At 45.5% G+C, this 25,345-nt stretch overlaps 1 protein-coding gene across 1 annotated transcript in view; it reads left to right on the forward strand.

Moving 5' to 3' along the window:
* The first annotated feature begins 9,200 nt into the window (after positions 1–9,200).
* The window catches only part of LOC115094334 (relaxin receptor 1-like), a 153,428-nt gene continuing 137,283 nt past the window's right edge, over positions 9,201–25,345 (forward strand). The window contains exon 1 of the mRNA XM_029607281.1: positions 9,201–9,283. The gene's annotated coding sequence lies outside the window, so the exon portion shown is untranslated. The remainder of the gene's footprint in view (positions 9,284–25,345) is intronic.

Raw genomic sequence — 25,345 nt, forward strand, 5'->3', positions numbered from 1 at the left:
ACAAACTTATACAGAAATATCCAACCCCCTTCTTTACCATCACAAACAGATGAAAAATAAAGCAATGTATTTCACAGCCTAGTCATTTGAAATTGTGTTACCATATTTATCAGACTGTGGCGCGCTCCCTGTTCAGGGAATGTTGCTATCTCCCTTCCCCGCAGGTTGGACCTTTGGGTGCTAGGGGCCAGCAGGAGTCCAGTGCGGCAGCAGTACATGGGAAGTCTGAGAAAAGACTGGATGAGGCAAGGCTGCGGACAGGCTGGACCAGGCAAGGCTGAGTCTGTGATAAAACCCACAATGTGGACAGGGACAGGATGCAACAATACCAGGCTAGGACAGGGCAGGACAGAGACAAGACAGAACAGAGGCTGAGCAGGGCAACACAGAATGAATACGCCCGAAGGCAGCTAGGCATACGGCCTGTAGGCCACTGGGTAACAGAATGAGGCCAGATAGGCCATAAGACAAGGGGCAGAAGGTCCGAAGGCTGCAAGGCAAAGCAAAAAGCAAGAAGACGGGATGGCTGCAAAGCAAGGTGAGGAGCAAGAAGACCGGATGGCTGCAAGGCAAGGAGTGAGAAGGCCTAAAGGCCTCAAGGCAAGCTAGAAGAAAAATAGCGAGAAAGACAGGGGCCAGGACAAGGGGCCACAGGTAATTCCATGAACCAACAAGGTGACTACGGCAGGGCTGGATTATATAGGGCAGAGACCTCGGTATAGTGAGAAGAGAGGAGAAACTTGGCCAACTTAAAGAGTATGCTCACTGAGGTCCCCTGGTGGAGGGGAGACTGCAAGACAGGCTGAGTCATGAGACCAGGGAAGAGATGGTGAGAACAGTTCTCAGCGGGGTTCACTGGAGGCCTCTGCTGGTAGGGAGGCATCATAGGATACGGTGAGCATGAGTAGCAGCTGAAATCGTAACACAGATGACAGGACACATGAAATAAATGAGAGAAAAAAATTCAGTTCATGTATTTAATTCAATAAATACAGGCCAGTGGCTGGCAGGAGGGACTTTGGGCCATTTCTAATTGTCGTGTTCAGCCTCCTTGGAGCCACTATATCTGCAGTGACCAGCAGACTGAAAGATGCAGGGCAGTTTAAGCCCATGCATCTTCTGGTTTGATAATTATGGTATATCATCTTTGCATTATTGTATTGATGAGAGTGCCATTAGAATTATAAGTGTTGTGCTGGTGGGTCGAGGGGGGGGAGATGACGCTACCTGTGGGAAAGAGCCCCACAGGTCCCCACCGTCGGTAGGTGAGGCTGGTGGAAGCAGAGGCCCTGCTGGAGCTTCACCAATATCAGCCCACGTTTCCCTTAAGTTGAGCCCTCGGGTGTCAGGGCCAGCTGGACTTAGGTGGGGCCTCTGCGGAGGTGGAAATCCAGGAAGTTGAAGCATAGAAGGCAGCACGCCGGAGGGTTGAATGCGGAACAGCCAGGGAAGGAGAAGACAGAGAAAAATGGTGAAACGGGCCGAGGTCAGGGGCAGGGAGCAAAGCTCAAAGTCCAGGCAGAGGTCAGGGCCGGTAGCAAAGGTCATGGTCCAGGCAGAGATCGAGGCTGGCAGCAAAGCTTAATGTCAAGTTCCAGGCAGAGGTCAAGGCAAGCAGTGAGAATCAAGGTCGATGTCCAGTCCAGTGTCAAGCCAAGATCAGTCCAAAGAGAAGGAAGAAGGAAAGTCAGGAACTCACACTCTGAAGGAGCAGACCTGTTGATAAGGCAAAGGCTGAAAGCAAAGACCAGCCTTAAATAGTCCCAGAGCAATGATGTCATCAACAAGGGTCACGGGACTTTTCCCACCACGGGCCCTTTAAATTCTGCAAGAAGGCGCACTCATGCGCCTAGGAGGTCGGGTGCAGGAGCAGGACATTAGCTGTGTGCCCGGCCGCAAAGAAGGCAGCGGCAGCGGCATGCAGAGCCGCAAAGAAACAGCGATGGCTTGTTGGTGGCAGCGGCACTCAGGGCCACGAAGATGAGGGGCAGTGGCGGCAGCAGCTCCCAAATGCTGCGAGGGAGCCCGGGGCTGGGTTGGCTGCAGCGGCACAGTGAAGAGTGAGTGAGGCCGCTGAGCCGGAAAAGTTATCTGTCTGGCGACAATACGGAGCAGCACCAGAACCTGGGAATTGTCCTTGTAATTCTTTCTTTTATTAGTTAATGAATTACCGTAAGAGCACAAGTACAAACTGGTGTAACAGTGAGGGCTTGTGAGCCAAAATGTACAGCCTGGACAATGGCCCATAAAGATGTCAGCGCTGAACGTTTACGAGGCTGTAAAGGAAAGTGCAGCCTTATGCCGGCCACCAAGAGCTGCTTTTCTTTTTTTGATGTATGGATTTATTGGACACTTTGTATTCATGCATTACAATAAGCACAATAAACTTCTGGATTATTCAAATGCTCTCCTATTTCATCTCTGTCATATTTTGCAAAGTGTTATAGTAAAGCACAATGAGTGATCAACAGCACATTATTATCCTAAATGTAAAATACTGCAAATTCTGCCTCAATTCCCTTCTCTTTTATTAACAGTAATTTATATAGCACTGTAGGATGTACACAGCACTGTAGAGAAAAACATAACAGATGCTGTGTTGTGCTGGTGGTGGAATCTTGGCCCGAGGTGGGGTTGATGCTACCCATAGGGCAAGTCCCACGGATCCCCACCGTCGGGAGGCGGAGCAGACTGGGAGACGGAGGCCAACTAGAGCTTTGCCACTACCAGCCCACGTTCCCCGCAGGTTGAGCCCTTGAAGGTTGGTGAAGCTGAAACTGGTGCAATTAAAATATCAGGTCATGCGCCAATCTGGGTTACTATGGAATTTGATGTGGGTAGGCAAAAGATTTTACTTGGCGTTTTCCATATTTCCTAGCTAAGGATACCACATTTCAGGAATTCCTAAGGCTAAAATGGAAGGAATGCTTTCAACCATAATGCTGTTCATTCTGAGGAACCAATTCTTTTTTGGCAAACTGCCAAGGTGGGCCTGAGAGGAGACATAATTTCATTTGTGGCCAAAAGAAGGAAGGAAGTAGATAAGAGGAGCTTACAACTGGAGAGCCTCTTAAAAAATCATAGGAGGCTATGGATTCAACAAAAAAACGGCTATAAATAAGGCAAAATACTTGGAAACACAAGTGGCCCTTAATTCCCTCTTATACCAAAGAGCGAAGAAGAGCCTTTTGTATTATAAGTACAAACGGTATCATTTGGGAAAAAGACAGGGAGGCTAATGACAAATTTAATCAAAACACCCTATGGTTCCAAATTCATTTCAACTCTATGTACCGGGGTGGGGAGGGGGAGACAGTTGGTAAATACGAATAAGGAGTTATTGCATTCTTTTGAGACTTTCTACAAAGAATTATCTTCTATGGAGGGCCCAGATCACACCAAATGTTTACAATTTTTGCAATCCCCCAATCTAAAGATATTCGATAGAGAACACTTGGCTGAATAGACCAATAAGTAATGAGGAGATTATGGTAGGGATCCAACAAATTACTGAAGACACCAGGACTGGATGGGTTCAATGCAAAATGCTACAAAACTTTGATTGATCAGGTTCTTGACCCGCTTACAGCAGTATATTCTGCCTTGGTAGATAAACGAGAATTTCAGTTTGAACCTAATAAAGCACTAATTACAGCCATTCCCAAACCAGGAAAAGATCCTTTGATGCCAGCTTCATATCGCCCAGTCTCCTTACTAAACTTTGATCATAAATTACTGGCAAAAATTATGGTTGATCATTAAGTGGTGATACCAGACTTTCTCTCGGAGGGACAAGTGGGTTTTGTAAGGAGGAGAAGTGCACTAAAGAACGTGCGGGCGATACTGGCAGCAGTCTCTTTATACAACAAGAATAATGTGTGGCAAACAATATACTGGGCAATCTCTTTATGCCAGAAGAATGAGAAGCCTTTATTAGTTGTTAGCTTCGATGCCAAAAAGTCTTTTGATAGAGTAGAATGGCCATATTTATTTTATGTATTGGAAAAAATGGACTTGGAGGGTGTTTTTTTGGATGTGATAAAATTACTTTTCAAGAATCCAGTGGCTGCGATTGCCGCGAATGGAAAATACTCCTCAAATTTTGAGATCCATATGGGTACACAGCAAGGATGCCCACTATCCCCCTTGTTGTTTCTGTTGACTCTAGAACTTCTACTTAATAGACTTCAACAAGACTTGGACTTGGAGAGTGTTTTTTTTGGATGTGATAAAAGTACTTTTCAAGAATCCAGTGACTGCGATTGCCGCGAATTGAAAATACTCCTCAAATTTTGAGATCCATATGGGTACACAGCAAGGGTGCCCACTATCCCCCTTGTTTCTGTTGACTCTAGAACCTCTACTTAATAGACTTCAACAACATGCATATCAGGGGTGTGAGTTTGGGAGGAAAAGAATTCAAGTATACAGCATTTGAAGATGATATTTTGGTTTTACTGATAGAACCCCAAAATTCCCTAGGGGACTTATGAACCTTTTTTGGGCTTTTGGTGAGTTCTCGGGATTTAGGTTAAATGCTGACAAATCCAAAGTTTTAGCATATCCAGTCACAGAACAAACACATTGGGAGGATTTTTTCCCACTGAAATGGGCACGGGAGTCTTTTCGATATTTAGGTCTGGAAATATTCATGCCCTTGGGGAATATATATCATCTGTTACATGCACCAACTTCTTTATTACCAAAGGGCTGGGCTGTAGTTGTGTTAATTTCACCGATTAGGTGGGCGTGGAAGAATCTGGCAAAGTTAGGGAACTTTTCCTATGAGACAACTCGATATTTACCTATTAGGGGAACTTTAAGTTTCATTCTGGATTCCCAGGGAGCTAACTTTCACTTTTGGGAGCAAAGAGGTTTATGTCAGTTGCAACATGTCCTAGATGAGGATGGAATGATACGATCTTTTCTTGATTTGTCAAATCAGTATGCACTGAGGGAGACAGATTGGTTCTCTTGTTCACAATTGAAACACTATGTAGCAATGCTATCAAGGACAAATTTATTAAAAACGTTCATGGACGATATAGATTTTTTTTTGTATTGATGAGGTAATGAGGTTATCCCACTCCAAATTACATAAGGCCCTGGTAAAATTGGACAAGGTGGATTTTGTGGGATCCCTTGGTCATAGCTGGAAAAGGGAGGGGCAAATTTCAGTATCAGAAAGTGTTTTGACTTCTTGTTTTAAATGCTTTAAGGAGACACCCTTGAACATGTACTTGCGAGAAATGCAATATAGGTTTTCGAGAAGAGCTTATGTCACTCCATCTTTAGTTTATAAAGCTAAAATAACAAATACAGATCAGTGTATGAAATGCCATTTAGTAATAGGATTTTTTACATGTGTTCTGGTTATGTCCCAGTATTCAAGTATTTTGGTCAAGAATAAGTTACCTGGGGAAAATGTTTCGATACCTAGGTCCATGTACACAAGAACTCATCTTTTTGAAAAACTGTTTTCAATCTAAAGGGGAACTGCTTTTTTGCAAGGAAAGCATCTGTCTTGGGTAAGAAATCCATTTCATTAAACTGGAAGGAGCAGACGCCCCCACTTATTGGCAACGCAGAAATTCACTGCATGACATGGCATTAATGGGAAGCCTGTCATCCAGGATGAGTTTTGCAGGTCACAAATGATTCCTTAACGTTTGGGAACCAAATCTACAGAGTTTATCAGCACGAGCTAGAGGTCTACTCGTTAATTGTTAGGTCCTTCAATTTAAGACTTTGGTAGTGATACAGAAGTCTGGTCACCTTTGCTTGGAATAAAGTGAATTGTTCGTGGAAGATATGGGGAGAGGAGGGGGTAGGAATAGTTAAGGCTGAACCGGTATGATTGATTTCAAAGGATATCATTCCGGGAACCTTCTGGTGTCTAAGAAACCAGGCACGAGGGTATAACAGCTATTATTTTGTCTCGGGTAATTATTGCTTGTTAGGTTGGGAAGGAGGAACTGGGTTTTGGGGTAATGATCTCCTGTTTTGTTGTCACTCATTGGCATGATTTCCTTGCTATCTATGTGACTGATTCAAACTCTTATTGTATATTCTGGTGGCGTGTGATAGAGTACATGACAGACTGCCTTAAGGGACCGGCTCCAGCTATCTGGCCCGGTCCACCTTAAGACAGACAGGAAGGGGATCCTCGGGTGGGGCTTTTCCCTGAGGTAAGGGATAAAAGGTGAGGCCCTGAGAAAGAGAGGAGGCCCCAAGAAGAAGATGGAAGCTGTAATTAAGTGCTGTGACTTTTTTGGAAGTTTTTCTTTTGCTTGTCAGTCTGCTGAGGTAAGCAGCCATTTTCTTCTGTTCTGTTACATAAATCTGTAAATAAACTAGTGAAAAGCAGACCAGACTCCAGCCTGGTCTGTTCTCCAACCTACGCCAGACCCAGGCCGCTTCAAGGGCATCACATGGGGGTTCATTATTTCTTGCTTACTAAATGATTTCTACTAAAGTAAGGAGGGGAGACATTGGGGGATATAAAAATGTAAATGTATTTTGACATATATGATGTTCCTTTGAGGTGCAGAACAAACAAATGTACTTCAAAGTCTAGTTTGTGAATTTTCTTATTTAATAAAAATGTTTTGAACTAAAAGACAGAAAACAGAGTAGGATTAAACGGTCAGTTTTCTCAGTGGAAAAAAGTAAATAGTGGAGTGCCTCAGGGATTTGTACTTGGACCGGTGTTTTTTAATATATTTATAAATGATCTGGAAAGGAATACGACGAGTGAAGTGATCAAATTTGCAGATGACACAAAATTATTCAGAGTAGTTAAATCACAAGCAGATTGTGATAAATTGCAGGAGGACCTTGTGAGGCTGGAAGATTGGGCATCCAAATGGCAGATGAAACTTAATGTGGATAAGTGCAAGGTGATGCATATAGGGAAAAATAACCCTTGCTGTAGTTACACCATGTTAGGTTCCATATTAGGTGCTACTACCCAAGAAAGAGATCTAGGCGTCATAGTAACACATTGGAATCATCGATTCAATGTGCTGTGGCAGTCAAAAAAGCAAACAGAATTTAGGAATAATTAGGAAGGGAATGGAGAATGACATAATGCTGCTGTATCGTTCCACGGTGAGATTACATCTTGAGTACTGTATTCATTTCTGGTCGCCGCATCTCAAAAAAGATAAAGTTGCCCTGGAGAAGGTACAGAGAAGAGCGACCAAAATGATAAAGGGGATGGAACGGCTCCCCTATGAGGAAAGGCTAAAGAGGTTAAGGCTGTTCAGCTTGGAGAAGAGATGGCTAGGGGGGATATGATAGAGGTCTTTAAAATCATGAGAGATCTAGAATGAGAATTAGTTATTTACTCTTTTGGATAACAGAAGGACTAGGGGACACTCCATAAGTTTAGCAAGTAGCACATTTAAAACAAATCAGGGAAAATTCTTTTGCACTCAATGCACAATTAAGCTCTAGAATTCATTGCCAGAGGTTGTGGTTAAGGCAATTACTGTAGATGGTTTTAAAAAATTCCTGGAGGAGAAGTCCATAAACTGCTATTAATCATGTTGACTTAGGGAATAGCTACTGCTTATTACTGGCATTAGTAGCATGGGATCTATTTAATGTTTGGGTATTTGCCAATTGCCAGTTACTTGTAACCTGGACTGGTCGCTATTGGAAACAAGATGTTGGCTTCATGGACCCTCGGTCTGACCCAATAAGGCAACTTCTTATGTTTTTATTGTGTGTCACCTTTAAGGGCTCAATCAGCCTTGTGTTCAAGAAACTATCCAAGAGATAGATTTGAATGTCTACCTTACAGTGTAATACAGAATATGTCCCTTATCATGCAGCAGCAGCCTTGCTATATAGCCTGGGGGCACTGCACTGTAGTAAAGAGAAGTGCTGGTAAATAGAGAGCTCAGTGCAGTGATGTGCAATAAGGCTACACCTCTCTACAGAGCTCAGCACCATGCCCCTCCCTGCATCCCCTTGCAGGACTCCCCTCCCCGGTCCTGCTTGTCAGTCCCTCTCCGACCAGCTTGGCGGGAAGATGCTGCTCCTGCTTCTCCTTCCTTCTCTTTTCCTGACTGTCACAAGTAAGTACAGAGATTTCCAGATTACTAGTCAGGAGCGTTTCCTGTAAGTGCTTTTAACCCTGTGCATGCACAGACGGTTAGGGATTCTGCCAGGCAGGCGAGGACCTTCCGGTGCCGGCGCTGCCTCCTTCACACCTTAGCACCTCCAGCTGGGGGTGGGATATTTGGGTCCTGCGGGAAACGGGATTCTCTGGGCTGTGGTACCTTTGCTTGGATCAGTAACGGAATGATCCCAAAACGAATGTGCAGCACCAGCTGTCAAGAGCGCACAAGTTCCTCCTCTAGAGGAAGAAGGAGCCGCTGCGCTCTCATAAGTGCATGAGATCTGTTCTTTAGAGCAAGCGGAGCAGAGTCTGACTGATGGGATTAGAGGGCGTCAGGGCTGGAAGGTGCCGCTCCCGGCTCTCGGACACTTCACCCATCTGAGGCTCCTTCCTTCTGTGCCTGGATGCCTTTAGTGAGGGTTTTCATGCACGGCTTAATGACTGCCAGTTAATTTTTAACCTTAAACATTCAGATCAACAAAGTATGGATTTGAATGTTAGCACCGGCTACCTGTAGGAAAAAACCCCCCCACAAAACAGCAAAGCAGGCAGAAAAAAAAGGCGTCGCTGTGCACTTACGGTGTGGTGAACTGTCTGGAGGTGCCCACCACCAGCCCCTGGCACGGGGGGGGGGGGGGGTCCCCTTAGCCTATTGTTGTTCTGGCTCAGAGGGAGACCTGGGTTCAATTCCTGAGCCTGGCTTGTATCAGTGTGGCTGGGGAAGGGGCGCTCGCAGCCCCTGGAGGAAGGGAGTATCTGCCGTTGCTCAATAGTGACACCTAGTGTCCAGACATAGTGCAACGTGTGGCAGTTTGCGGAAGGAGCCATGGTCTGTGGTCCCCTAGTCAAGGGGATGACAGGGATTTGTCTCACACCTTTAAAAGGGAATCAAGCCTTGATTCTTCAGACAGGGGGTGTATGGTCTCCTCCCAACACTGTAAAATGCCTGAACGGGCTTTTTATGAGAGGATGGGTCCAAGGAGAGTGAGAATCAGTATTTACTGGGGGCAGCTGATGGAACACAAAGCAAAAAGAGGAACAAAGGAGAAGAAACTTGTTCCAACTGAAGAAGACGAGAAGCTGCGTGTGACTGTGGACCGCGCACGGGTGGGAGAGGGTCAGAGCCCCTGCCTGCGCGCCCAGCCCTTTCTCTGGGTGAGTGTCACAGTCGTTTTGCTTTACGCGCCGAATTTTTCTGACTGCAGGGAAATGTACCTCTTCGAATGGATATTCAGCTGCATTTACAGTATTTAACAAGTTTATAATGCGCCTCAGCAAAGCAGTTTCAAGGCATCGTACATTTCCAACGTACATAATAAAATGCATCAACATAAAGTACATACAAATAGCAACTTAAATAACTAACACATGGCAAAATTAAAACAAAACCACTTGTAAAAAAAATCTAAGACATTTTTTAATCTAAAAACCTCCTCCCAGCCATTGCCACACAAATACAGAAGAATAAAAATATAAATAGCATACAAATTGAACTTAAAAAAATGTCTGGTTCCTAAAAGTTATAAACTACTGGGTCTGGAGATTAATCCTTCAAAATTTGAGCTGGTAAATTTTATGGTGATGCTTGTGTGTCTGGGGTGACCGAGCTAAATTAGACAGCCCACCCCAGAAATGCCTCTGATTCCTCCTTTGTGCAGCTTGCGATTTGAGTCATATTTGTAACCAGGTAGATGTATACGGGTAAAGCCCAATTTCAGCTGAGTTGGTCATTTGAATATTGATGCCAGCAAGCCTGAGCGCTAATATCTTGTCATATTGAAGTGAGCAGTTACTGAGTAAATATTTCATATTCTGTGCATGCACGTCCTCACCCAGACCCTGTTCTGCAGAGTGCCCCTGGGACACTGTATGCCCCAGGAGTGGCAGAGGCAGGTTTGGTTTTTCTCTGGAGTTACATAAAGGCTGAAAAAGCCTTGAACTGGTATAATTTATGCAGGATTACTGAGGTTTGCCAGGAGCTTCTGTGGAAAGAGGGCACAGATGGAATTGGTGAGTCCCTGCTGGCTCTTCTTCTGTAGCACTGACCCGTGAACTAACTCCGCATCACAAGGACAGCAGGTACCCTATGCACTGAGAACATCAAACAAGAGCCTTGCTCTGGAGAAATGGGGGGGATGTTCTGGATAGAATAGATTATACAATTGTTTTCTGGGGCTTTTAGCCTTTTCATTGGATTCCATTTTAAGTGCCTTCTTTACATTAAATAGATGGTTAACTTCAGCCTATCTGCTGGGGACACTGTTCACTTCTTTTTCCTCATGGTTGATATTTCTGTGTAGGAGTGACTGTGCTGTTTGTTTGGATAATTGAGGGCATCTCTGATAGTGGCTTTCATGCAAAAGGGGAATTGGATTCAGGCTTTTATGGTCCAGGGCACTGATACGCAGACATTAGAGGAAAAGCACAGGACTGCATCTATGGCCAAGTCCAAAAACAAAACACATTCAAGCAGCACTGAATTATCAAGAAGACTGCTCACCCCATCAAAATATTGCTGGTAGTCATTTTATTAAGGGTTTGATAGTTTCATCGTTTTGATTGTAGATATTATTACCTTTAACATAAGGCATGGGGGTAACCTGCACGGAGTGGCAGTTACTACACAACAAAAACATGGGGGTAACCTGCACGGAGCGGCAGTTACTACCCTTAACAGAAACATGGGGTAACCTTCACGGAGCGGCAGTTACTGCACTTAACAGAAACATGGGGGTAACCTGCACAGAGCGACAGTTGCTACCCTTAACAGAAACATAGGGGTAACCTGCACGGAGCGACAGTTACTACCCTTAACAGAAACATGGGGTAACCTGCACAAAGCGGCAGTTACTACCCTTAACAGAAACATGGGAGTAACTTGCACGGAACGGCAGTTACTACCCTTAACAGAAACATGGGGTAACCTGCACGGAACGGCAGTTACTACACTTAACAGAAACATGGGGGTAGCCTGCACAGAGCGACAGTTACTACCCTTAACAGAAACATGGGGGTAACCTGCATGGAGTGACAGTTACTACCCTTAACAGAAACACGGGGGTAACCTGTACGGAGCAGCAGTTACTACCCTTAACAGAAACATGGGGGTAACCTGCACGGAGCGGCAGTTACTACCCTTAACAGAAACACGGAGGTAATCTACACAGAGCGGAGTTACTACCATAAGAAGCCTGTTGGACAGACTGCCTGGACCATTTGTTCTTTTTCTTCCATCATTACTAATGTTACATAGTAAAGTCTGTCTGCAGGGCTGGCATTCATCAAGCTTCTGCTTCTGTTTTCACCCAACTGCCAGATCTTACCCCCACCACCAGGCAGGAAAGGCTATTCACTTACTCATTATGCAGCCTGTGACAGGTCAGGTTTACTGCTGGGTCCAGCTCTAGTACATACACTAAAAGGGCTTTTTTAAAGAAGGGTAATTGATAAAAGGAAAGGCCTCCACAGACTCCTCGGAGATCCAGAGAAAGGCAAACATTTTTTTTCAGAGTATTAAGCAGTTCCCTTCCTCATATGAAAATCCCTTCCTGACCCCAGAACGATGTTTAGAACAAATCCCCAGATTAGCTGCTGTCAAGAATCTCAGAACCCAGAGACATCAGTAACCCCTGGGAATTATAAAAATGATTATTAAAGTGCATCAATCCATCACATAACCATTCAGCATTGAGTCCTGGGCTGTGGATGAGATGCAAACTCTTCCCTACTAAATCGCATAAACCTCCGGGACCAGGAAACCCAATTCAGGGCCTCCAGGCCTGAAAGCAGGTCTCATTTTCATATGCAAATCATCTGGTTCTTCCACCAAATGTATGCAGAGATATGATGTGACTATTAATTAAAGATATTAAGGATCTTTGAAGACCAGGGTTAGCCCATTCCTTTGACCCCTGGCCTTTATCCACTGGTAATGTTCAAAGCAATCTGCCTTTTCCCAAGGGGGAAAGCTCCAACTGAGAAGGCCTCTCCTCACAGGCTCAGCCCTCACGTGACTGACTCTGGCCTCATTCCCTTTTCCTTCGCTCAGAGGCCGGCAGCTGTGTATTTATTTCCTGAATCCCTGATGTATTGCTTGGAGAGGCTGCGAATTTCTCTCTCCTTAATCTCTGCCTTTGTAAACGTCAGGGAAACCCTTCCCTAGAAGAGTTTACAGTTTCATTCCTGCACTTTAGATCCTGCTGTAGCGTTAGCTCAAGGTCAGACCTGTGTTGGAGAACATCTGAAAAATCGGAGTCATGCTAGGAGTTCACAGGCTAAAGATTCTTATCCCAGATCTCCAACTTAATATGGAGTTTCAGAGGTAGATGGAGCAGGGTCTGGGATTCAGGCTGCAGAGCACTCTGATACTATTCCAGAAGCCTGGGCTCCATCCATCGCATGTCGCTGAGGCAAAGCTCAGCAGTGCCTGCAAATCCTGATTTAGGAGGGTGGTGGGGGTCCTTGATTTACATTCTCTCTTCTGTCTATAGGTCTAAGCCCAGATGCAGAAGTTGAACATAATTCACACTTAGGCTACAGCAGAGCCTCTGTCTCGTCCTTATTTCACACAGCTGGTCTCTGGGACATTTTTCTCATGGGAATGGGGGAGGGAGGGACTGCATTCCCATTTGAAGGGGGAATGAGCCAAGGCTATGCAAGCAGTGCAGCGACATCAGGACTGGATCAGCCCATCCTGAGGAAAGAAAAGGTGCCCCGGGCTAAGCCAGCGCCCATCTGAAGAAAGCTGTAAATAAAGCAGTTCTCCGGGAGAGCCAGCTAAAACAAAGTGCCCTGGGAAGGGAAGTACTGGAGACCAAGGCGGTAACGCGTCTGTTTGCTCTGAGATGTGAAAGCCCTTACTCAATGGGGACTTGTCCAGCAATGATTCTATAAAAGAAATTAAAGAATAAATCCATCCCATTGGGCCAGAGCTTATGCTATGGAGAGCAGGAAAGGTACCACGACCTGTGGACCCTCACACACAAACTTGATGGACTCTCTACCTGGGTAACATCAAGCTAGGTTGAGAGAACATTGCACAAATCTATCTTTGGGTGAGTTTCCTCACTCCGAAGGTCATCAAATCTTCACAAGAGTGCACTGTTCTGTTTGTACGTCGCTCTTCTGTCCCCAGCAGTGGGTACATGTTTGTATCTGTACATATTGTAGTTTAACTGTGTTTAGTGCAGTCCTCCCTTCTGAGGACTCTTAATATTGAAACACTTTTGTAACCCATGATAAAAGTCTGTGAGCCTTTGCCTTTAAGAGGAGCCTTTGCCTTTAAGAGAAGCTCCCTCCCCCTTCCACTTTCTCTCACTATCGGAAGAGCTTGAATGTCTCTCAATCTAACTTGAGTCTTCCTAAGTGCCTTATAGGCTCAAGGGACTGCCCTTCATGCTCCCCCTGTGTCACATGGTTCTTAGGCTCGCTGCCATTGGGCCTTGCCCCCCTGCCCCCAGCTTGTGGATGCGTTTCCTTTAGCAGCTCTCCACGAGAATTCAGTCTTGCCCATGCTTGCTTTTGAGCCAGCAGCGCTCTGTAAAACCTCGTGAAACGACTGGGTTTTTTACCTTTTCTCATACTGCCTTCGTTTGAAGGCTAAATCAGCCTCATATCCCTCAAGCTCCATACCTCTACCATAACTTACTCCTGCAACACAAGAGACCTCCTTCTCCCTCCTGCTACCCTGTCTCCAGTTACCAAAGATCTTTGCCTAGGAGCTCGTGTTTGAATTGCAACAATTGTAAGTAATGAAAAATTTACCTGTACAATAAATACTTTCAAACTTAAAGAATCTTTGTCTTGAGGACTGATTGGAGAAAAAGTTTAGCTGCCTGAATAGGAAAAAGCACGGATGTTTACCTGAACATCAGAACAGTCGCACTCTGAATGTCAAAGTGGCCCCTAACCCGTACACCAATACCTAAACCTCACCTCGAATAGCTAGATGGGCCTCATATAGAGGTATAAATACCTACCTAGTATGAGGGCCTTATAGCTAGTCAGTCTCTCTCTCTCCCCATGATAAAGCCATATTGCACAGCTTAATGAAAAAGATGTAGTTAAAGCTGTGTGATATGACTTCACAAAGCCAGGCCACAACTCCTCCCCTTTTTCTGATTTGCATCGCACCATGCGTTATGGTGCTTTCGCATGCGTTAAAGGTGCTTATCGCATGCAAAAACGCCATATAGCACTTTGATAAATGACCCCCTTCGTGCCCTAGGATCACAGGGTGTGTTCCTGGAGTGCCTTCTTTCGCCACTCTCCTCCTTCTTTGCGTACAAAGTCACCGCTGCAGGATGAATTTGATTTTCTCTCCTGTCTGTTATGTTTTATAGGGTTTTGTGAGAGTTTCTCGTTGTTCGAACCCCGGATGCAGGCGAGCAGCTGAAACAGCCCACGCTGGCTTCCCTTTTTTTCGTGCTCTCGGTATAGAGTTTAGAATCTACTGCCATTTCTTATTCTCATTCATCGAGGTGAATTACAAAATTATAACACAAAACAAAAATATTCCTAATCCTAAAGAGAAGGTGCCACAATAGCCACTTCTGCTTCCTAGAAAAGAAAAATATTGCAGAGCAGATGATACATTCCTAAGCATTTGAAAGCACCAGAGAAGTCAGAACGCAGACCTGCAGCTTTTGATTACTGGATTGAAAGGGATGGCAGTACATGGGCTGTTTCACTGGGAGCCTCTTGGCCATATGCTAACCTGAATAGGAAGCTTTACAAGGCCTTTTTGATAGTTACAGCTTTTGGCTGTTCTAATCTGAACTGGTAATGTTGAATCCCTGCAAAGTTGCACTTGAAATAGCAGGCTTTCTGGTAAACTCTCACAAGCCAATGCAATAAAGCGCACGTAAAAAACATGCATCCAAACTGGGTGCCTGATGTAATATGTAAGTGAGCCACCTCGCTAAAACAACACACTAGGGATAAAGTGTGCGTCCCTAGCGCATCCTTGGCATGGGGTGCCCAGAAGACATGGTTGTGTGCAGGTTACCAAAATGGATGCTCAATTTATGAGTGTCCGTTTTATCCTGTGTCAGCAAATTTACCGGCACAATATACACAGCCTGGAGTGTGTATATTGTGTGCACATACATTTTTTTTTTCAGGCAAGCATTTTAAATTTAGCATGGTACTGCTTTCTACAGTTCCTCCTACTTAGTATCACGTCAATACTAAGTAGGAGGAACCAAAGAAAGCATGATATTTTTGTTCAGTCCGATACACGTGGTAAAGCTTAACGCCAGCTCCTGGGCTGGCCTTAAATTTGCAGGGTTAACAAGAGCACACAGGGCGAGCGGGGATTTTTTTGCATCAGTGGTAATGGCTAATAGCCTCATCTACATGGCATTTACACGTGATGAGTGTTATTAGCGACTCATATTTTAGATTCACTAATCCCTTTTTGTATTGGGTGTTAGCCTAGCGCATCCAAAACGTGCGTCCAACCACGGGTTAACCTAGTCTGAGTGCACAATATTGCATTGGCCCCTGATGGATGGAATTTCTAGTAGGCCTTTATTCTCAGATCTTAACGGTCGCGATGGCTTATAAAGGTGATCCAGCAATCTGAATCCTCAAGAGCAATCTGATGTTTCAATGAAGCTAATTTTTATTGTACTCCATACTTAATGGATAGAGAATGAAGGGAAGATAAAACTGGAGATACAGGATCACAAAGCGAAGTACCTGGGAGAACACGAGTGGCGGCATTTTGAACGAGTTGAACCAGGCACAGGGTGGATGCAGGGGAGTCCAGTATACAATCATTTAATGGCTCTCTGTGTGTTTACAATAAAATGTCTTTTAATCTCTTTATTGTTTATTCACATCATTATATATTTCTCTCTATATTATAAAAATATTAGGGGCTCCGGGTAATCACTGCGTCATGTACGCGCATGCGCGACACAATAATCTCACCTGGAGCAGAGAGAGGGGCTGCAGGCAGTGAAGAGGAGCGCAGACGTGCACAGCGCGGAGCCAGAGAGTGCAGCTGCAGTGCTGCGCCAGCACAGGAATCTCTGGTGGGGGATACCCGGGCACCACCAGCCAAAGTGAAGCAGCCGCGCAGGCAGCAGAGCAGCTGGTGGAGGTTTCCTGACCCAAAAGCAAAATGAAACAAAAAAAAAAACCTAAAAGGACTCACTGGCAGAGTAAGAGCTGGTGGGGTTTCCTGAGCTCCACCAGTGCAGCAAAGAATGAGAAACACCAAAGGCAGCAGAAGGGCTGCTGGGTGTTCCCAGGCTCCAGCAACTGATGATGATGATGATGAAGGAGCCCAGGTGGGAGGGATGGGAGGAGAGTGGGAGAGTAAGAGTGAGAGGGAAGGGGTTAGGGGAAGGAGAGGAGTGGGAAGGGAGGAAGGAGATGGACAGCGGGGGAGAAGAGTGTGCATCCCACTTGCCCACATCCCCTACTCTCTCACCACCCCACACATACAAGCACCCATACCCTCCCAATACACACACAAGAAGCCTCACCTTCCCCCACACACACACACCAATCCCATGCATGCACACACCTGCACTTCCACCCCAATTCACATACACACCAATCAACTCCCCACACACACACACACACACACACACACATGCTCCGCCACTCCCCGACAAGCACAAACACATTCGGTTATTCCTTGACACTCCCCAGTCACTCGCACCAACCCCATAATGTTTGGGTACTTGCCAGATATTTATTTATTTTATTTCTAGGCTTTTCTTTGCCGACATTCGTAAGGCACATCATGCCGGCTTACATTGAACTGAAAAAGGAGGAAATACAATGAACAGAATAACATATCATATTTAAAGCAAATGGTGCAAAATAAGAGCAAAGTAAACATTATATGATTATATAATAACATAAGAGAACTGAATAGGGAGGGTGGTGAAGGTAGAAAGAAAGAGGAAAATTTTGTACAAAACTAAAATTTATAACCTGGATTGGCCTCTGTTGGAAACAGGATATTGGGCTTGATGGACCCTCGGTCTGACCCAGTGCGGCAACTTCTTATGTTCTTATAACACATATGCACAACCCACCATTTACAAAGCTGGGGGGGGGGGGGAGAGGGGCAGATGGGTAGTTAGTGTAGTTAGTGCAGTTAGTGTAGCTGGGTTCAAAAAAGGTTTGGATAAGTTCTTGGAGGAGAAGTCCATTAATGGCTATTAATCAATTTTGCTTAGGGAATAGCCACTGCTATTAATTGCATCAGTAGCATGAGATCTTCTTAGTGTTTGGGTACTTGCCAGGTTCTTGTGGCCTGGTTTTGGCCACTGTTGGAAACAGGATGCTGGGCTTGATGGACCCTTGGTCTGTCCCAGCATGGCAATTTCTTATGTTCTTATGGGCAAAGTTATGAGGGGGAGAGTGTGTGCACACACACACACACACACACACCCAGCTCACTCTCCCCCAGACATGTGCACACACCCAATTGATCCCTAATACCACTCTCACAAAACACACACACACACACACACACACACACACACATCCTCTCCCCCTCCCCCTCCCCACATACACATGGGGGCTAAGAATCTGTGGAGATTGCAAAGAGGAATGGGTCCATCCACCAACACACACCCTCACTTTCACCTTCCCACAACACACATGGGGGAGAAGAGGGAAATGGCGAGTGCAGTGGGGGAGAGGAAAAGTGCACATGCACACATACAACACACTTGCACAGGGGAGGAGAGGGAGGGTGGGTGGAAAATGGGGATGTTTTCCAAACCCCAACACACACTCTTTACTCACCTCCTGATTCCACTTACACATCCACCACAACACATACACACCATTCCCAGTCAGGTGAGGAGGAGAGGAATAGGGGGAGAAAATGGAGAGTGCAAGGGGGAAAAATGCACATGTACCACACATCACTCCCACCCCCCACCCCCACACCAACCCAACACCACCTGCACCACCCCATACATGCACCCCATCCATCACCATATACCCTACCTCCATCTGCAGCCGGTCACCACCCGCAACCCTCCCATCCTCATACAACCTCTGTAAACCTTCTGATCTACACCTTTCCCCACTGAATGCTCCCCACACCTACCCACATGCAGACACTTACTTACCCCAATTCCTCCACCCCCAACAGAGCAAATGCAAGACACCTCCAGCTGAGGGAGTCCTAAAACTCACTTTCTGACATTGCCATGCTATTATCACTTTCTCTTTTTGGGGCTTCCCTTAACATCGACGCACACTCAGTCTGGGGGGGGGAGAGGAGGAAGGGAGAATTCTATAGCTCTCCCCCCCCCCGCCACTCGTACTTTCATTAAAGTCACTTGCCCTACCCAGCTTGCATTTTCCACCTAGGCAGGAACATAAGAATCTAGAGCGGAGAGCCCACTGGCAGGGCTGGCGAGCAAAGTGAGCAGGGGTGCAGTCCCCAATGTTTACGGTATATATTTTATAATGTTTCTTTCTTTTCTGATCTGCTTCATTGATATTCTACTCCCAAACCATTTAGCCCTCCTATCAACCTTTTATCAGGCCCAGTGGCAAAAGCCTTACAGGTAGGCAACACCCAATGCACGTCTATGATCCATCACTCTTGTCACCTCATTAAAAACTCACTCAGGTTTGTCTGAGCCCGTTTGTATACTTCAAAAGGAATTCAAGGTCGGTTTTCTAAAGTCACAGCTTCCTTTTTCCATCCTACTATACAGGCCAGAATTGTGGAGTGCTTGCCATATTGTTGTCCACTCATGGCCATGGAAGCCTGTAGCTCTTTCAAAGTTGCCATTGGCCTCTTGGTTGCCTCCCTGATCAGGCTCCTTCTTCTTCGATCATCCACCCTGGAGGGATGGCCTGATCTAGGCAGAGTTTTGTTGGTTCCATATACCTTCTACTTTTTAATAATCATCTTGACCATGCTCCGAGGAATATTCAAAGAGCTTATAATTATTTTTATACTTATCCCCAGACCTGTGCCTTGGCTTCCGGAGTTCCATGGACAGCAACTTGGTGCTCATGGTTGGGTGTTTGCTTTGACACGCATTACTCAGCAGAGAGAACCAACAGGAACTGTGGAATTTATCCTGTCATCATATGAATGAGTACAATTTAACATAAAGGGAGCCAATTCACTTGGTGTGTGCTTTTGAAGGCCTCCTTGCACAGCAGAAATACCCGTAGATTCGTGTGAAAGAGTGAGCAATCCCTCCCACATAACAGAACTATAGGATCAAGCTCATGAGACTGGAAAGAACTGAGCTGGTAAACCGTGCTGATTCATGCAACCTCAGTCTGCTCTCTCATTAAAAAGTTCTCCATTCTCTGAAAGACAGAGTTAGAGGTAGGATGGAGAAGCCCTCCTGCATCAGTCCCAGAGACTCTAGTAGGGCAAAGTTTGTTGGATTAAAAATACCTTTAATAGTCAAATCTGTCTTAAATAAATGAAACCTAGCTGGCTTCTCTTACTCTGGGGCTCTGCGGGATTCCTGTCATGTATTTAAATGCTGGATCTATAACTTGAAAGCAGAAACCTTTTTTCTGGAAGCAGGAAAGATCAGTTTTCTGTGAGGTTTCCCCCCTCCCCGAAGCCAGCCCAGCCGTGCTCCCTTAACCAGGAGGACAGGCCTGGGATTGTATAACTCTTATGTTCTGGAAATCTTGTGGATAATTTGAAACTCTGGCTGCTTGCGCACAATTCTGGGAGTGACTTGGCATTATTGTCCGTAAGCCATGGTAGCAGAGGCATGGATTAAAGCCCAGAAGTGTTGTCTAACCTGCCTTGGAACGGAGACTGAGAATTTGGTTAATATCTTACTGCAGTTAGGAGGCAGCAACATTTTTGTAATAATTTGAGATCAAGAGCCTGAACTGATTCTGCGGTCCCTTAGTTGATCTTTTATACTGTCTTTTATGCTGTCTTGATTTTAACACTTTGGCTGTGGTATCCCGAGAGTGTCAGTTCTTGGGCTCCCTCGCACCACATTTCTAGGAAGCATGCATCTCTACAGGGACATATAGTAGGAGTGGATCTTCAGCACAGGTCCAATAGGTGGTGTCTGAGGGTTTGCAGGTGTAATAAAAACCAAGAGCCCAGAAGGCTCTGGGCTCTTTCCTGCAGTGGATCCAGGGTCCTAGATTGCAGCCTGCTCCGAGACTCAGAAGAGAAGTGAGTACCTGGAGCACGGGTGAGGGCTTTAGGTAGGAATCTGAGTGGGATTCCTTCTGAGGGGAGATTAGTGAATATAAGACTTCTAACTCCAGACGGGGCTTCTCCCCTTAGTCTGCAAAGAAAAACCTACACTGCCTGCAGGAACCCACAGACCACTACTAGTTTAAAGGCAGTTTTCAGGTTGGTTTTTTTTCTGTGCTCCTCTATGAGCCCACAAGCCTCTGTCTTCCAGTGCACTTGTACCCAGTTTAAGAGCTCTGCTTTTCTTCTGTCCCAGCACCTTTCCTTAGGCAAGGCTGGACAAACTTTACAGTCCTCCTTTGGAGATTTGCGGGTTTTCTTTCTGCCAAACTTTAGAAAACAAATCCCCGACCTGACACCATATGTGGGAGACCAAGCGGCATTTCCCAGGCTGGAGGCATCAAATACACCGACTCCAGCCTTTCCAAATGCAGATAAAACTTTTTTTTATTCAAGTTCACAGCACTTCAAGAGTGCAATGACTGCCTATCTTTGCAGTAGATTCCCCACTCCCTGGGGTCTGGGTCAGCATGGATTAACAGGAGCTGCAGCTCCTGGAGACATGGGGCCTCCTGAACACAGCTGGGCTTACTCTCTTATTCTGCCCCAGCTGGTCCCGCCCTCAGGACTCTCCCTCCCTGGGGTTTGAGGTGGACCCGGCATCTAGCCTGGTCCTGCACATACACAAAGGGGAAACCAGGGTCACTCCCTTATAAGCAGAACCAATTTAAAGTCTTGGCTTTAGCTCACTGAATATCTGAAACGATTGTAACATTGGTATCGGCCATCACCCACTTTACGTTCTGAAGATTCGTATCTATGGGCCACACGGTTGAAGGAAACTGATAAGCATGCTTTCTCTCTAGTGGTTTTATTTATTGGAAAATGCTTCCACAGCCTCTTTGACAAATGAATGAGGTAAAATTCTTTAGAAAGATGTTAAAAGCCCACATGTTTTCCGAAGTTTGATTTATAAGCTGCTGTTTTAAGTAATTGGTAGCTTTTTATTATATGTAGTAGCAGTATTAGTTTTAGGTTCTTGTATGTCTATTTTGTTACCTATGTTAACCTGTAATCTGCCAAGAATGGAGATCCAGTAATTTGATGTAATAGAAATTGAATAATAAACAAACAAACAAACAAATAAATAAATAAGATTTGAAAGAATTCCATGGAGTAACCCAGGGGGCTTTTTGGAGTTAAGGGGTATACTGGCATGTTTGAACTGTACATATAATTATTTGGATTTTTGTTTCCATGGACATCACCAGAAGGAAATGTGTATGTTGACTGCTCATTACTATTCAAGATTCTTGGCAAACTCTTATTTTTGGACAACATACTCTGGTGTGAAAATGTTCTTATTTTGAAATCACTAGAGAATATTTCTAGTCCTAAAGATCCTGAAGCAAGTCTTCCCCCCTCTGCCAGAAGAATCCAGGGCTGGCCCATGGGTTGCATTATGGCCAAGCAGCTCCCAGATGTGACCCTCTGCCTAGGTGGAGAAGGGGATTACAGATAGATAAGACACACAGTGGCAAACCGGAAACTTTTCATTTCCAGTTACCCTGAGATTGACTTGGATTAGGGGGAGGGGAGGGCACAGCAGCTTGCGTACAAAATTTCTTAAATATATATACACACACACACACACACACACACACACACTCATATGCTCACTCTCATACATCGTCACACACATGCATGCTCATTCTCACTCCTCTCGTTCTCCTACACACACATGCTCACTCACTCATTTGCTTTTCTCTTTCTTCCCACACATGCCCCCCCACACACACACTCTCCCTTCTCTCCCTTTCTCTCCCCACTTCCTCAGTCTCTCTCATTCACACTCACATGCTCACTCATTCTCTCTCCTCATCCCAAACCCACTAATGAAGCCTTCTCTTCCAGGCCCATAGGGCCCAATAGATCTCTTCCAACTACTTTCCCTGCTTGGGCTCGCTAGATCTCCTCCTCTTTCCTTCTGTCATGGAGACCCATGCTCCTCCTCCTTCCTTCCTTCCAGCCACACCAGCCCGATGGATCTCCTCCTGGCCGCGTGCCCCAGCGACCTTTTTCTTTCGGGATATGCTTCTGCAGCAGGACCAGGAATTTTCCAGTATTGGCCCAGAGACCCTGCAATTCCAGTCCCCCTCTTTTTACCTTGTTTACCGGTGTCCTTGGCGACACTGAAGTCACTTGTAAGGGACCACTTTGGTGACCCTCCTTACAGAGACAAGATCATCTGTGTATTGTGGTCCTTGGCTGTTTTTTTTTCTTTTCTTGCTCTGAGCAGTTGCAGTTGTCACAATGGTGAGTGCTGCAGATACTCTGATGTAGTAACTGTAGATATCTTTCAGAGTATCTTTCCCTATATAGCGCATGGACTTCTTTACAACATCCCGATCCTCAGCAGGCTGCAGTAAAAGAAAGCAGTACCCGCCGAAGTCTCCTGATGTATTTCTTAAGTGCAAATCTCATCTTTAGCATCAAAACCTGCTACTCAACTCTTTTTTTTTTTTGCATTCCTTAATATTTATTTTTATTTATTTATTTTGAACTTTTCTATACCGACATTCATGTGGCAAGATACATATCATATCGGTTTACAGTGTAACACAAAATTGCAACAGGCATTACATGGAACAGGATTACATAGAACTGGGAAGAACAGAAAATACAACTGGGGGAAGAACTGGTAGCTGTTAACAAGTGAGGCATTTGGAGAACGAGGAGTCGATTAGGCAGAGGACTGTAGATCTCCACCAGTGCAGTTTAAAATAAATATAAATAAAAATAAAATAAGGTAAATATAAATAAATATACAATAATAAGTCAGTGAAGGAGGTCATGGAAATGTTCGCAGAGGTATGTTAGTGGTGATACTCGTTTGGTTCTGGATAGGCATGTTTGAAAAGTAAGGTAATGGTGATGATCCTCTGGTTATGGGTAAGCTAGTTTGAATAGCCAGGTTTTGAGTTTCTTTTTGAAAGTCAGTAGGCATGGTTCTTGCCGGAGTTCTGGGGGAAGAGCGTTCTGGAGTTCTGCTCCTCTGCAGTTCACCAACATCCCTGGTGACAGAAATGATCTTACAGGGAATGGGATCTGATTGGCTCATGCAGTGTGTGTGTGTGTGTGAGGTGGTTTATGACATCATGGGCATCATGGACCTATGGGATCTGGTGAGTATTCCCAGAGTCTCAGTAGGAATTGCTGGAAAGCAGCTTAAAGAGAGAATAAAATGGCCATAATATTTTACATTGACAATGTTGTGCTATTTGAAATCCTGCAGAGGATAGTGGTTTTCTATCAATGGTAACCATGGCTGCAGCACTGCCTCCCTGGCTCAGATGGGCATCTTCCATCATAAACTGTTGTCTGCATTTCCTGGTATGGATTTAAATATGAGTTTTTACAGCCAGCTTAAATTTAGGTCAAGTTTATTAAAAGAGCAACATTACAGAAAAAAGTAGCCAGTCAGGAGAGGACACAAGATGGTACCTGACCAGCATGTAGACGCTGTTAACATCTTGTGCTCTGTCCTGTCTCAGACTTTTCTACTTTTTCATGTGATCTGAGAGTGAAGAGGAAAAGAAAGTCACGGACCTTCCCTTCTGAAGATTCTTCTCCAACTCTGGTTGGGCCAATGGATGCTTCTTGACGGGACATCAGAGGGGGAGGTGATGTGGCTGGCAAGGAGAGAGGTCTTCTAAGGCCAAACTTGGTGCCGGCATTCCTGGAGATTTTTAGCAAACACCCCTTCCTCCGTCAAAGGCCTGCCAGCATTGATAAGAAGCATTGTAATTCAAACAGGGCCCTGTGGAATCAGAGCTGGGAATAGCCATGCAGCTACTTTCAGCTCAGTGTTAGGATTTTGCTGCCTCCTGCTATGACACTTCCTCACCAGCAGAGGCCTCTAACGAACTCTGCTCTCAGTCACCGGAGCCAGCTCCTCAGTGTCCAACCTGACTCAGCCTTTGGCGAAGCCTTCTCTCCATTAGGAGTCCTCAGCAGGCTTGGTTTCCAGAATTTGCCCAGCCCCAGCTCTATTTAGACTTGCCTTGCCAGAACCTCTTCGCTGGCTCATTGAATCATTCTTGGCTCTTTGTCCTGGCCTCTGTTTCTTGTTCTTGCTCTGTGGCCTCCAGGCCTGTTCGCTCCTTGCCTTGCCTTGTGGCCTAAAAGACTTCTCGCTCCCTTCCTTGCCTTGTGGCCTAAGGACCTTTTTGCTCCTTCCCTTGCTCTGTGGCCTATCTAGGCTTTATTCTGCACTCCTGGTCTAACTAGACCTCACCTTTCTTTGTGGCCTATCTAGGCCTTTCTTGATCTTGCTCTCTGTGGCCCCTTGCTCAGTGGCCTTCGGGTCTCCCAGCCTTGCTGCTTTTGGGCTTATATGATCTGTTTGATCCTTGTTGGTTCTTACCTTGTCTGCCTTGTCTGAGTCCTGACCTGTCTGGTCATGTTGTGCCCTGCCCAGTCCAGACCCCAGGATCCTGCCCACACCCCCGGTCTGTTTCAGTACCTGGTCTCCTGCTCCTTGCCTGTACTATTACCCAGTCCACAGCTCCTTGCCTGTTTCTTTTCTGCGGAGCCCGATGTTTCACAGCGAAGTATAGTCTTTCTACTTATTCTCCTTTATAGCAGTTTTTCAGCATTTGATAGTCATCAACTCATTGCCTGTTCCAGTCTCTCTGCTCACTACCTCCAGCCTGTATCTGTTCAGCCCTGACCAGCTTGTCCAGGTAAGTCCTACTGGCCCTCAGAACTCAAGGGCTCAACCTGTGGGGAAGGCGGCTGGCTTGGCAGAAGACCATCCCAGCTTTCACCATGATGTTCAGCCGGCGTACCAGAGTCCTACTGGCCCCCCCCAGAACCCAAGCACACAACTTGTAGGGGAGGGGGCTGGCTAGGCAGAAGAAAAATCCAGGTCTTGCCTTGTGGTCCTGCCCTGCTTCTGAGAGGGTATTCCTGAACCCCACATCTTGTGACACTCAAGGTGGCATTTCGTCATTGGTAAGAGCTGTGTGTTCAAG

Source organism: Rhinatrema bivittatum, chromosome 6 (genome assembly GCF_901001135.1).
Source record: "Rhinatrema bivittatum chromosome 6, aRhiBiv1.1, whole genome shotgun sequence".
Lineage (NCBI taxonomy): Eukaryota > Metazoa > Chordata > Amphibia > Gymnophiona > Rhinatrematidae > Rhinatrema > Rhinatrema bivittatum.